Source organism: Xylocopa sonorina, chromosome 10 (genome assembly GCF_050948175.1).
Source record: "Xylocopa sonorina isolate GNS202 chromosome 10, iyXylSono1_principal, whole genome shotgun sequence".
In the NCBI taxonomy this organism is placed as follows: domain Eukaryota; kingdom Metazoa; phylum Arthropoda; class Insecta; order Hymenoptera; family Apidae; genus Xylocopa; species Xylocopa sonorina.
In genome coordinates, this window is record NC_135202.1 from 5,353,209 (window position 1) to 5,365,587 (window position 12,379).

At 46.6% G+C, this 12,379-nt stretch overlaps 1 protein-coding gene across 1 annotated transcript in view; it reads left to right on the forward strand.

Moving 5' to 3' along the window:
- The window catches only part of Mub (poly(rC)-binding protein mub), a 123,174-nt gene that overhangs the window by 46,490 nt on the left and 64,305 nt on the right, over positions 1 to 12,379 (forward strand). The window contains exon 3 of the mRNA XM_076902273.1: positions 5,053 to 5,089. The gene's annotated coding sequence lies outside the window, so the exon portion shown is untranslated. The remainder of the gene's footprint in view (positions 1 to 5,052; positions 5,090 to 12,379) is intronic.

A 12,379-nucleotide genomic window follows, 5' to 3' on the forward strand; every position in this document is an offset into this window, starting at 1 on the left:
CGTCACGCTGATGAATTTTATTCAACTCGAAGACATCGACCCCCGCTCGTCGAAGGATTTATCGAGGATCCGCCTCTCGAATGGTCCGTCGCGATAAAGCTGCCCGTTGTTCGGGCTTCGAGTCGCTTAATAGGGGTTTAATTATAATTTAGACAGGATCGAGGAACTCTCCAAGGGTGGGGGATGAATCGAGCGCACTTTCGTGCCTCTTGATACGATTGGAAAAGTTCCGTCAATTATCAACGGTCAAGGTTCCGGTTGATTGGCTGAACGGTTTCTTTGAAGAGGACGAATGAGAAGGAACAAGCGTTCGCTCTAAAAGTTGAAAACACCAATATTCGCATAGATGGACCAATAAATTCTTCATTGAAGAAGTATCTAACTTCCTAATCGCGGAATAAATCAAACTCGTAGCGTCCTCTGTCGTTGCGCGCGCGTCGCACGAGCGGAATTCGATGCGAAAAGGAAGCAAAATGGCGTGGAATACCCGAAACTCGCGGAACGTTCCCGTTTCAATCCGTCTTGGAGTGTCAGTCGGGCGTTCTTGCAACATTGTCCGCGCGGCGAGAGGGAGCGGCGCGCGAAATTTGGGTTACGGGTAGCAGCGGGTGACATTTATTATTAAGCGACGTGCTCGCCCCGGCTATCCACGGCCGTCGTATTTCTCTCTTCTTGAACGCGAACCAAAGACCTTCCCGTGGCATAATACCATTAAATCCTGACGGGTTACGTTCTTGTCTGCCGTTCAGGTACCCGTGGAGGAGGCAACACTTGGCCTCGATATCTCCATCAGAACAGAGGCCTTCCACCCTTCGTTCGCCGTCCCTCTCTCGCTCCCTCTGACGCCGCTTGAACACGCGCGCCCGCCTCAAAGTGAATAAATTCCGCAACCGTGATCCCGATCCCAGCTGCGAATCTCGTTAAGCCGTTTAATTGCGACGAACGAATTCATCGTGCTCGAACGCCGATCGTTTTGTTTCGCCGCCGCTGCACGCGTTCGAGGAGAACTTCGAGGGCGCAGCGATACAGAGACAATTCGTTGGATTAATCTCGCTCCTAGGGTGGTCGCGCGGATTCCACGGAAGATCGCCACGGAAGTGGATAATTGGATGTTTGTCTCGGTGGTCCAAGCGTTTCTTCTTTTCCGTCGAGACTTTTCTCTCGAGGATTTTTCAGGGATTTTAGTCTTTTAACGACGCTCGCGCAGCTCGCGACCAGGTTACGATACGTGTACGCGTGTAAAGAAAATTGCGGAATGGTCACGTGAGATGGTTGAAAGGAAAAAGTGGATGAGAAACCAGCGGAAGCGGCTTGACATCGGCAACCACGCGATCACTAACGTCGCGCGGTAACTCTGTTTGCCTCGCAAATCTTTCACGGTACCAGTTCGAATTCGTTTCGTTGCACACGAGAGAGGAGGACCTCTCTCTTTCTCTCTCTGAGGTAGCTAAATTGCGAATTCAAAGTTTCCGGCGAGTTTTCACGCCGTTTGCGCCTCGGGGACAGACCCGCCCCGCGTTAATATCCATCTCGGAGTATAAAACGTGAAATCGCGCTCCCTCCGCGGAGCATCGGCGAGGAAATTGACGGCTTCTCGCTCGATTCGACCGGAAAAAGGAATTTTGTTGTATAACGACGCCTGTTACGCAAGCTTCCAAGAAAAAAAGCGCTCCTTTTTGCTCGTAGTTTCCCCCTGGTACGTACTTTATTCTTGCTGAAAGTGGCGCGGTTCTTTCCCGCGATTGAAAAGTTTCGAACGCATTTTCAACGACGATTGCTCGCAATAATAATTCATAGTCGAACGACGCCCGATAATCCCCTGCAAATTAGCAAAATCGTTCTCGATCCGTCAAAGCGTTCCAATTTCAGGAGATGTTTGAATTCATCGTGTAGATAATTCCCACCCACTCGTACGACATCCTTTTTCCTGGTAAAATGTCCCAACAAATTTCGTCCCTGCAAACTACCCTTACACATAGATCGAAAGAGATGCTCTTTAATATCTCATAAAGCAAAAATCTTCCAACGAAACGCCAAATTCCAGCTAATTTCACGTATCTGCAAAGTATACTTCTAAAAAAGATCCCCATGGCAGCAATAATTAACGAGATTATTTTGAATTTACGAAACAGCGCCAATTTCGAGGAACAGTCGGAACCGTTCGACAGAGGATCCGGTGGAGGACATTTTGTTCCAGCGATGGGCAATATAAATCCGTGGGTGGTCCCAGCGAACGTACACGAACTTCCTCCCGACATCTTGCCCGCGTAAATATCTCGTGGCGTGCGAGGGTAGTTCCGATCGCGTTTCACCCCCCGATCCCTCTCGTCCGTTTGAATAAAAATACCGTACTTCTTCCGGCGTTATCTTCCACGGGCGCTCTCGTTTCATATGCACATGGCAACATTCTAACGGCGTTGCATATGATTTGTCGCAGTCCTTGGGCCGAGCTGTTGGAAAAATCGGCTGATCCGACGACGACCAGCATGGAAACGTTCGACTGCCACGGAGATATCCCGTTCCGTGATTTGTGACGCGTTTCTCATTTCCTCCACCGCGTCCTGTCCGCGGAGGGTTTGCGAGGGGTTCGATGCGAGGGGTTCGAACGCAGGGGTTCGAACAGTGGCGTGTACTTTCGAATTCTTTTTACTACGATCTATTTCTGAGTACAATTAATGCATGTGTTTCTTCAGAGTGTTAACATAAATCCTTTGCTCGTTCTGGATTAGTCACGTCGTCTCTTCTTGAGGATTTCTCACGAGGATCTCGAAATAAGAGAAATTAAGAGGGGGTCGTGGAAACTACAAGCACGAGTGTATAAAAAAAATATTCCAACGATCGTTTCTACATTTTACGTTTATCTCGACGCGTTAAACCGTCCCGAGTCCCCCGGAACAGTTCATTTCCGGCATCGTTCGACAGGAAAACAATTTCCAACCCCCATCGCCACCCTCCCCGCTTCTTTCGACTCCCTCGTATTCTTTGAATTTTACGACCAACTAATGACCATCGTTATTTCACCTCCCTCTTCGTTCTCTCCCTCCCTCTCTCTCTCAGTCGCGAAAAAAAATCTCCATAAATAAAATACAAATCTCCTACAGCCAGGTATATGCGCGCGCGCGCCTGTATATACCATGACTGCGAAGTGTATAAACCTTCCGTCGCCTTTCGAAGCCCGCCCACCGCCATAGTTCTCATTAATGAAAATTTCATTCGACAGGTGAGCCTCTCAGCCCTTAATATTTCGTCGTGACTCCGCGATCCTCTCACCCTCCTCTAGGCCTGGGTAAGCACGGTAATTCGCGAACAATTCCGTCTGGTTCCAGCTATCTTTATTCCATAGCTGTCCAATTTCTTTCTCCTCGAAACAATCCCTCGGCCTGGGGACAGGGTGAATGGAGAATTCAGACGTCGCGGCGACCCGTCCAACCCCTTTGGAACACGTCTCGCGCAATTACGTGTACCGCGCGTAGACGATCTTAGGACCTTTCATTCCTTCAGGTTTAATCGATCGCGCCTGGGTCTGTTAATTTTGCGAAGATTCTGTTACGTTGTTGTGGAGATTTTGGTTCGATCGACTCGATGGAATTTCGTCAGAAGTGTTTTATACAGTCTGGAAACGTCGCGCGCGTAAATCACGCACTAGGAGGTTAGCGAGCGCTGTCAGTGGTCTGTCTTGGAAAATTTCGAATCAAACTCGCCCACTGCCAAGTGCCGCTTATTGATTGTGCCAAATTCCGCGCGCGTGCGTGCCCCTCCGCCGGTGGGCCGTGTTTGTTTCGTGGGTTTTTCACGCGCGCGCCTAAACTGCCGCTGAATTTCATTACGAAATCCACGATTTTAGTATAACTGGGACAGAATTCATCGTAAGCATTGGCGAACTCTTGCTTCGAGTGATCGAGATTATAAATTGGATTATCCAGCGTTTTATTGACACACATCACGATACTACCGCGCGACTTGTCATTTGAGAGTTTCTGAAAGATCGTCTCGAATAAAAGATTCAATCGTAGCTTTTTAATCGTTGCATGTCTATATATATTTTTTTTATTGTACATGCAGATAATGATTGTTCGAATACAGCAAGCTTTGCTGTTGCATTTCGAGAATTTCGTACGTCTCTACAAATTTAATATTTTCATTACTATTCGATAGTAATGAGAGATTGAAGCGAAGGGATGAAAATTTTCATCCACTCGCGTGTGTCGTGCGATTTTCAGCGATTTCGTTACGACGAAGAGTGGCCCGCAGAGTCCGGTGTCGAGGAAATTTCGTTCGACAACGGAACAGAATTCGACAGACGAAACAGGCCGAGTGTTTTTTCAGCGAATTGGAATTCGTTAGTCGAAGTTCGCGAGCACGTTGTTTCTCGTTCATTGTCGATCGAATTTTCGTCCTCCTTTTTTCAATCGCACCCCCTCACCCACCTCGCGCAGCGGTCCGGTCGAATTATTGAAAACGATTGTTACCGTCAGAGAAAACTCGATAACCGATTTCCTGTCCGATGTAAAACGAACCGCGTCACCGCGAGCTGCTCTCCCGCGAAATTCCCTGTTTAATTTTCGTATCGACGCTCCCGCGAAGCGGTTGTCTTCTCCCTTTTTTCTCTTTCCCTCTTTTTTTTTCCCGCCCTTCGTTCCATTTCTTTTTGTACTCGTTCCGTTTTGTCCGCTTGTCCGAGTCGCGCGAATCCAAACGAACGCTGTCGAAAAACTCGACGGAGGACCTCGTTTACGCGGAGTCGCAAGAAAGAGTGACGTGTGCGCGCAAACAAAAGTTCGGGGACAAAGAAGGCTCGCTCGTGAGTTCGCTGGCTAAATATGCAATCGTGTTTCTTGTTTGTCGAACCGATTAAACTCGAGAGAAGTGCGCGGCTCGTTGAAAAACGAGATATCGTCGATAGACTATAGAGGAAATTCCTGTTGTATGAGTAATTCGGTAGTGTGATGTTTAGAATAGAATTAATTTAAAAGCAATACAAAATAGTAATGATTTCCTTGGTCCAATTTCTTTATAAAAATTAACACAATTTTCTGTTTTCCTTTTTTTCAGATTTGTCATATTGAAAGGATATCTACTACTAGGCTGGGTAAGTGCTCTGTTAAATACAAATTATATATCGTTTCGTATCGTTACGATAATTCCACAGAAGTATAAATTTCCAATGAAGGTTCGCTTAAGTTGTCCGTTTCATTTCTGCGATACCAAACGTTATAGAAAAATTGCGTTTGAGGGTAGAGATGGCAGGCTGGCAACTCGTAAACCAGTGCAATGGGGTGAGCCATCTGATACCACGTCACGCGTCTTATGGATTCTTACCACTAACGCACGCGTGACGTTCTGAATATTTAAAACCATTTTCCTTCGAAACGAAGCTTCCGCCGCGATTTCATTCCTCTTTGGTTCCACCCTCTTTTTGCTCTGTACACTTCCAGTCTCACGAAAAACCTCCTTCATTTCTCAGAAAATCCAGGCTTTCTTCCTCCCTCTTACAAAAAGGAAGTAGTTTGACTTCTAAATCGTTGAACTCGTCGAAAGTTTTTGACGGCGTTAAAGAGAGCCAAGAAAATTCCAAAGTTGCTTCGTTTTTCGAAGATCGAGCGAGATCAAGAAAATGCGTTGAATGGTTTCAAAGTTCTCTCGAGCTACCACGAAATTCACCATTTTCCTGGACCGAACGAAACGAGCGTCGATTAAGTGAAAGCAAGCCCCCGCGAAAGCTTGTTCGCTTTTTTAATCCTGTAAACGTAAATCTCCGCGAAGTGAAAAAATTCGACAATTCCCGGAAATCTGATCGCACGTTCTCACCGATAGCAGAGCCGAAAATGGTTTTGTTATCGGGCAGGAACTATCGTTTGAGGAACTGCAGCGCAACTCAATTTTCCACCTATTGAACGGATCGTCGCGAATTACGGAAAAATTCGATACGGTTTGAATTAAATAAACCTCCAGGAAGCGTAGCGAAAATTCACTCGCGCCTGGACTACCTGGAACCCTGGTCTCGTTTTATATCATTCAGAAACGGCGATTTATTTTTTCTCGCATTAGGAATTAAAACTGTCGAAATGCCGATAAATTAACTCGCGTTTCGTCTACGAACGATTTATTTCTAACATCCACCACTGCTCTCTGCTCGCAATCTTTCCGAATCACTCGAAAACATTAATCAAAGCGCTCGAATAGATACAAATATTTTAAATAAATATAACGCAGCAAGAGCTGGCGAGACGTTTGTTTCGCAGCATCGAAGAAAAAAAGAAAGGGCGGTCAATGCGATCCTCTCGCGAGATCTGCAGCGGCCGCGGTTACAGTGATAAAAGGGAGCCGTACGCATTCAGCCAGGCCAGCTGGTTCTTCCAACTTAATTCAAATTATCCGACGCGAAACGAGATGAGCTCGACGGAGCGCGAAGGGTCTGCACTCGAGACGGCCCGGTATACAACTCGTTCGTGGCCTCCATATCTCTCTGTGGTTCTCCTCTCTCCCTCTTCGTTGATTTTTTAGGGGGATGCCGCGTGTAATCAGCCGAAATTCCGCCCCCGTGAATCAATACGGAGCCGTCTGTGCACCCTCGCCCTCTATCCGCCCCCGTCACAGCTCGATTCTCCGCCCCTGGGCCCTTTCGATTTCCGAAACTTCCGCCTCATCGTCTTCGAGGCGTTATTAACCGGCAGCCGCGGGCATTCTCATTTCCTAGCCACCTTCCGAATTTTCCATTTTCCTCGTCGAGCTCGCCCACGTAAAGATTCGCGGGCTGGTTCCTGTCTGCTTCCGGAGGGATTAGGCCGGGAATTAAGGTCGACCACTTAGGAGCACGTCGGTACAATGGAATCGAATACACTCGCGCCGTGGAAAATATCTGTTCCCACGACCATCGCGTCGTATCGTTGGGGAACAGTGCGGCGTTCGAGCGACGCGCGAAGAAACGAGGTTACACTCTGTATTTTTAAGCTGTTTGGGGATCGTTTAGCACTCCTCTCTGTTAGGGACATTCGATCTTTACGCGCGTAATAATGATTTGTGGTAACACGGACGTACCTACTCAGCGGTTATGATAACGTCCAACAGCTGCGTTTTCTTTTCGTTCCATTGAACGCGTATTATGACGGTCAGCGAATTGTGGAGAACGATGGCTGGTGAAAATTATGGTGGGAAGGTCTTTGGGGGAACTTTGCGGTAGGTTAGTGAGTAGTTTCGGGCCAGGCTGAATTGATGGCGTGGACGTGGCGCGTAGGATGGTTTCTGAAGTTGCTGGTAATGAGGTTTGCAATTGATAGAGTAATATACTGCCATCCTATTACCAAAATCCTCTGAACACGCTCTTCAGATATAAAACTCGAAATTTAAGAAACCGTCTCCCCAAAAAACGTAAATTAATTTAATTTCTTTAATACACGCGACTATCTTTCACTCTCGTCACAAGGCAAAAGATTATTTGAATACCACTATGCCATTCGCAACTTCAACCCCTGAAGTAAAAAAATAAATTACATCCCACGTATGTAGCGGACAGTATCTCAGAATACGTCGTATCATCCGCTGGCGATCTCTTCCCGACATTCAAATGGGAACGAGATCCGTGGATTCGTTCGCGTACGTCCTTCTCAACGAGATCCAGGCGGACCAACCAGACCTTCGAAGGTTCCTTCGATCTCCACCCGTGACGACCGATACTCCCGGACGAACGAGCCTGTTAACAGCGGTACGGGGATCCGCTCGGATTATTGGCCTCTCCTATACTAAATCGACGCGGGGGCGAAACGAGACCGAATAGTATTTGTTAATGTCCCTCTCGAAGAGGCTTTCCCTGCGAAACTCTTCGAGAGAGCCGAGCACGCTCGAGTGGCTCGAGCTTTTCCTATCAGAGATTTCCTACCATCCCTTTCGAACCCCCTCGCGTCCTTCCTGCAACGACATTCGACGCTGCACACGTTTCATCCGGATTAATTATCCACTGTGTGCTCGTTTTTTATCGGGACATAATTATTCTCGAAACAAATTAGTAGACCTTAGTTATCATTAACTAGAATGTTAACAGGGTTTCGACGAAACACGAGACGAATCAACCGTGTTATAGAGCAAGATCACTCTATCTACCCTTCTGAGAGCGACGATCTCATCCACGATTCCTCTGCGCCCCACGTGTCTCTACTAGCAACAGACGCGTTACGAGTCAGCCCCGTGGAATCCTCGAGATCATTCATTTCGCAGGTTCTTTCGAGACGAGATCCTCCTCGCGCCGACGAATTTAATAACTCCTGTTCAGGGGCGGCTGGCGCGCTTCGAGATGAAGTTGAACACATGTAAGACCGTCGAGTGGTAGTTTATGCGAGGGGTAGTTTCCCCTCGACTGCGCGCATCCACCGGTTATCCTGGAAGCCGCTGGCTCGTAGCCGCGCACGGACGAAGACACACCAGTGCACGACGGTTGCAAAACATCGTCGCGTATAAATAAAAAAAGAGCCACGTCGAAGGTGGATTTATTTGCTCGCGACGAGAGTTTACACGCTCGCCTGCTCTCAAGGTAAATACACGTTCGCGGAGAGAAGGGAGGTGTTCTCCGCGTGGGAGTCGGTCTTAAAAGGATTATGAGGCCCCGTTTCGCAGCAGGCGGGAAGGAACTACGAAGGCTGAGAAACGATTCCATCTTTTGTTTTTTATCCCGCCCCTCTAACGCTTCCTCTTATTTATTTCCCGTCTGCTTCGCTTGTGTCCGTTATTCGCGGCGAACGTCTTCGACTCGCGATTGGTTGAAACGGACGGCATCGCGTATGAAATATTTTGCTTCCACTGGTGATTCGATGATAGAAAGAAGGAAATTTTTACGTGGTTTTCTTCTCGAAAGCTTTGCTTCTGGTTGCCACTGGAAGAAATGCGGTATTTGAAACGATAGCGGAGAGGGTGGCAGAGGGTTGTGAAAATATTGCCCTGTTTCTTTCGTGTAATACGGTTGGAGGAGGAATTTAGTATCTGATAGTGAAGACGGTTTCCGTATATATACGGTTGAACCTCGATTATTCGAGCAAAACGTGTCGCATGCTTTCAAGTGATCGGATATTATTTACGGTAAAGTAACTTTATTTTTATTCTATGAAAAAAGGATATTTTTCTCGCTTTTTTTTTCATTTCTGTTCCAATGGTTATTTGCGAAATAGGAAAAATGTGCGTCAGAACTTGAATGTGATGCATTACGTGTCTGTTTCGATATCAATTGAATATTTCGCTGAAATATGATTCATGGGGGTATTTTTTCGCGTCGAAAATCACTGTACGTAAACCGTGGCTGCTTTCGATTAGTCGAGCTTTTTTCTCGGTGTAATTTCGCAATTTTCATCGGACGTATCCACGTAAGTAACGGTTCGTGTATGAATAGCGGCGTATTCTGTAACGTCAATCAGACTGTCAGTTAAAAGCGCGTTTGGGGCGTCAAAGCTATTTTCAGTGGAAGGATCCTTGCGATTTCCAGTGAAACGCGGACTGTCAACCGTGCTTCCTGCGGGCGATCGCGAATTTAAATATCGCGCTTAACATTTCGGACGCGTTAATTCAATTTACTTGGGGCTGCGTTTGGAAAAAAAATTCAGAGATGAAATTGTCCGCGTCCGAGTGGACTGATCGTACTTTAATTCCATTTTTTATAATCTAGCTTTTTATTAGACGCTCGTTGCGATCCGAACGTTTGTTGCTTGTTCCCGTGGAATTTATCGCGTCGCACGTCTCGCGAAGGTGCATTAAAATTTGAAAACTTCCATTGCGATGGATGTCGGGACGAAAATAATTTCGAGTGAAAACACACAGATATCGCGCGTCACGGTTGACCTCATTGTGAAACTCGACAGGTTTTAGTTTCTCGCGAGAAGATGGTTAAATTTGTCGTTTCTCGCGGTCGAAAACTTATCGATGGAATAGCTGACATTTAATCGAGGTTCCATTAATATTCGATTGATATTTGGACAGAGATAAACAGTGTCTCGTCGAATCTGCAATTTAAATCAATATGACCTTTTCCGTTCAATTTACTGAATTATCTTGATATTTTTCAAAAATTTAATCCCAAGCGCGATCAATTCCATTTAACTAGAAAATAGTATCTATTCTACTTCTAGTTGGTAGGAAGTACTTTTTCAACCCTTCTCCAGATTCTCAAGGAGAATAAAAACAGTTGAAACGAAAAACGTTAGAAATAAAATCAGTTGAAACGTTGATGTAATACAAAATGAGGGGAACGCGGATTACTTAAGCACAGTACTCGAGGCGAAGTTTCTGACTGGAGTACAGCATCGTCTCGCTGAACAATTAATCGCGACCGTCGCAACGGACAAACGTAACGATCAATTCCCCGTGCGCGAAACTGGATCTTAGCCTGTCTGGGGCCGTTAATTAACAGTGTCAGTCAATCAGCACGCATTGTTCGAGTGGAATCCGGCGACCGAGGAACGAGGAAGGCACGGGAGGCATCCGAACTGCAGACACGGTTAACTGGTAAAATTTGCAACTAAATACGCAGGGGCCCAATAAGTCGTCGCCGTCGTCGTCTTCGTCATCCGAAAGTTCCGCGTTCTACGCGGGGATGAACTTCCGTCGGGGGTAAACACGACGATGCGAGTCAATACTAATTACCATCCCTCAGCACGCGGGAACAACGACAGTTAACTCTGCTTTAATTGCTGATTTCGATCCGCGAGACCTGGGGTAGCTGCTGTTGGAATGCATTGAAAAACGAGAAGTTGCGGAAGAAAATGTGATAAATTTAGGAATACAAATACCATGTGCCATGGTCATTTTTACAAAATATTCTCGTTCAGTTGCAAATTTAATCCTTTCGTTTATTCTTTGGTACACGCGAGAAATTGGAGTAGTTGGACGATGGATGTCTAGAGAGGAATTTTTAAGAAGAAATTGAAGAAAAATAAAAAAATTCATAGGAATATTTACTGCGAAAGGATATAAATTCGAAAATAAAAGAAATTGAAGCAGAGGAAATCGCGTAGAAATACCGGAATAGAAAACAGAGGAACGTCAAAGTCGAAACAACGATCACATCTTCGACGCGCACCGTCGTCGGGGCCGGATTCATAAATCTCGTTTTGACGTTGATTCGAAAATCATCAGGAGATGGAGTGGATGAAACGTCGGACGCGGAATGGAAATCCGAAGTCAGACGCGCGGAGAGACAGAGCGTACGCGCGGAGATTAACCATAATGGAGGATGGGGGGATCGCGTGATTTATAGGTCGGTGGCCGAGCTGCCACACCGGGAAACCCGGGTACCGTCAAAATTCCCCGCTTAGACCTCTCGACCGGGAATAAATGGAAACCTTCACACGGTCCTTGAGGAACGGCTTCGTTAATGAAACAGTCCACCGTGGACAGAATGCAAAATTGCCATTTTCCTTCCTCCCTCTTCGGCTATCGACAGGGATGTTCAACTTCGCCGGCGTGCGACTTGCAGAGAATGATGTTTCGGCTGTTTTTAATGGCGTTGCCGTGTACAGCTTCGAGCGAACAAATTACTCGTCGCAAGACGACGATTCGAGTGCATTAAAATTTGCAATACTTGGAAGTAGTTTCTTGCGTCTTACTTGAACGTTAAACAATATCGTTTTCTGATTTTATGTCTTGATTGACGAGGAACAGGCGTTCAGTGCTTCGTTTGCAAGATGAAGACGTCAATTTTTAAATTTCGAGCAAAGCACAATATTGAAAGAATGATTGTGTTTATCAAATTTAGAGACGCTGACAGAAAAATCGATCCCAGAAATGAGATAAGCCAAGAAGATTCGCCACAGCTACGCCCAAAGCCAATCATTTCTTTCCTTCATCTCTTCCAGTGACGCATGGTCCATTAAAACGCGACGCTCGTTAAAAACCGTATGAGCAACGGCAGATTGAAATTTACAGCGGCATCCGACGACAGCGTTTATCGGGGCCGTCACTGAGACTTAACCACCTGTTTTCACGCGGATCCATGGGAGACGCGAACAACGCCGGGAATTATAATCCACTTAACGAAGAAGATATCCGTGCTCGTTAGAATTTCATTAGAAGCATCTGCTCGAAGAGGCGGAGAGAGGAGGTCGCCGGGCGTAGATGACGAGGTTGCCCCGGGGTTGTTTCTAACGAGGCCTGATTAAACAAGTGACTACATGCTCGTTGGTCAAGGTGCCGGCGGACTGAGGCCGTGGATGCCGCCTTAAAACAGTGCTGAGGACGAAGAAGAAAAAGGAAAGGTGGGGGAGAGGGTGTGTGAAGAAAGAAACAAGGAGGAAACGAGGGGGTGGAACGAGGCGGATAGAAAGGGTGAGGAGGAGAGGAAAGGCAAAGAAGCGCTGGAGAACAATGGCTTCTGGATGAAAGAGTTTGCAGGCCCCAGGCTACG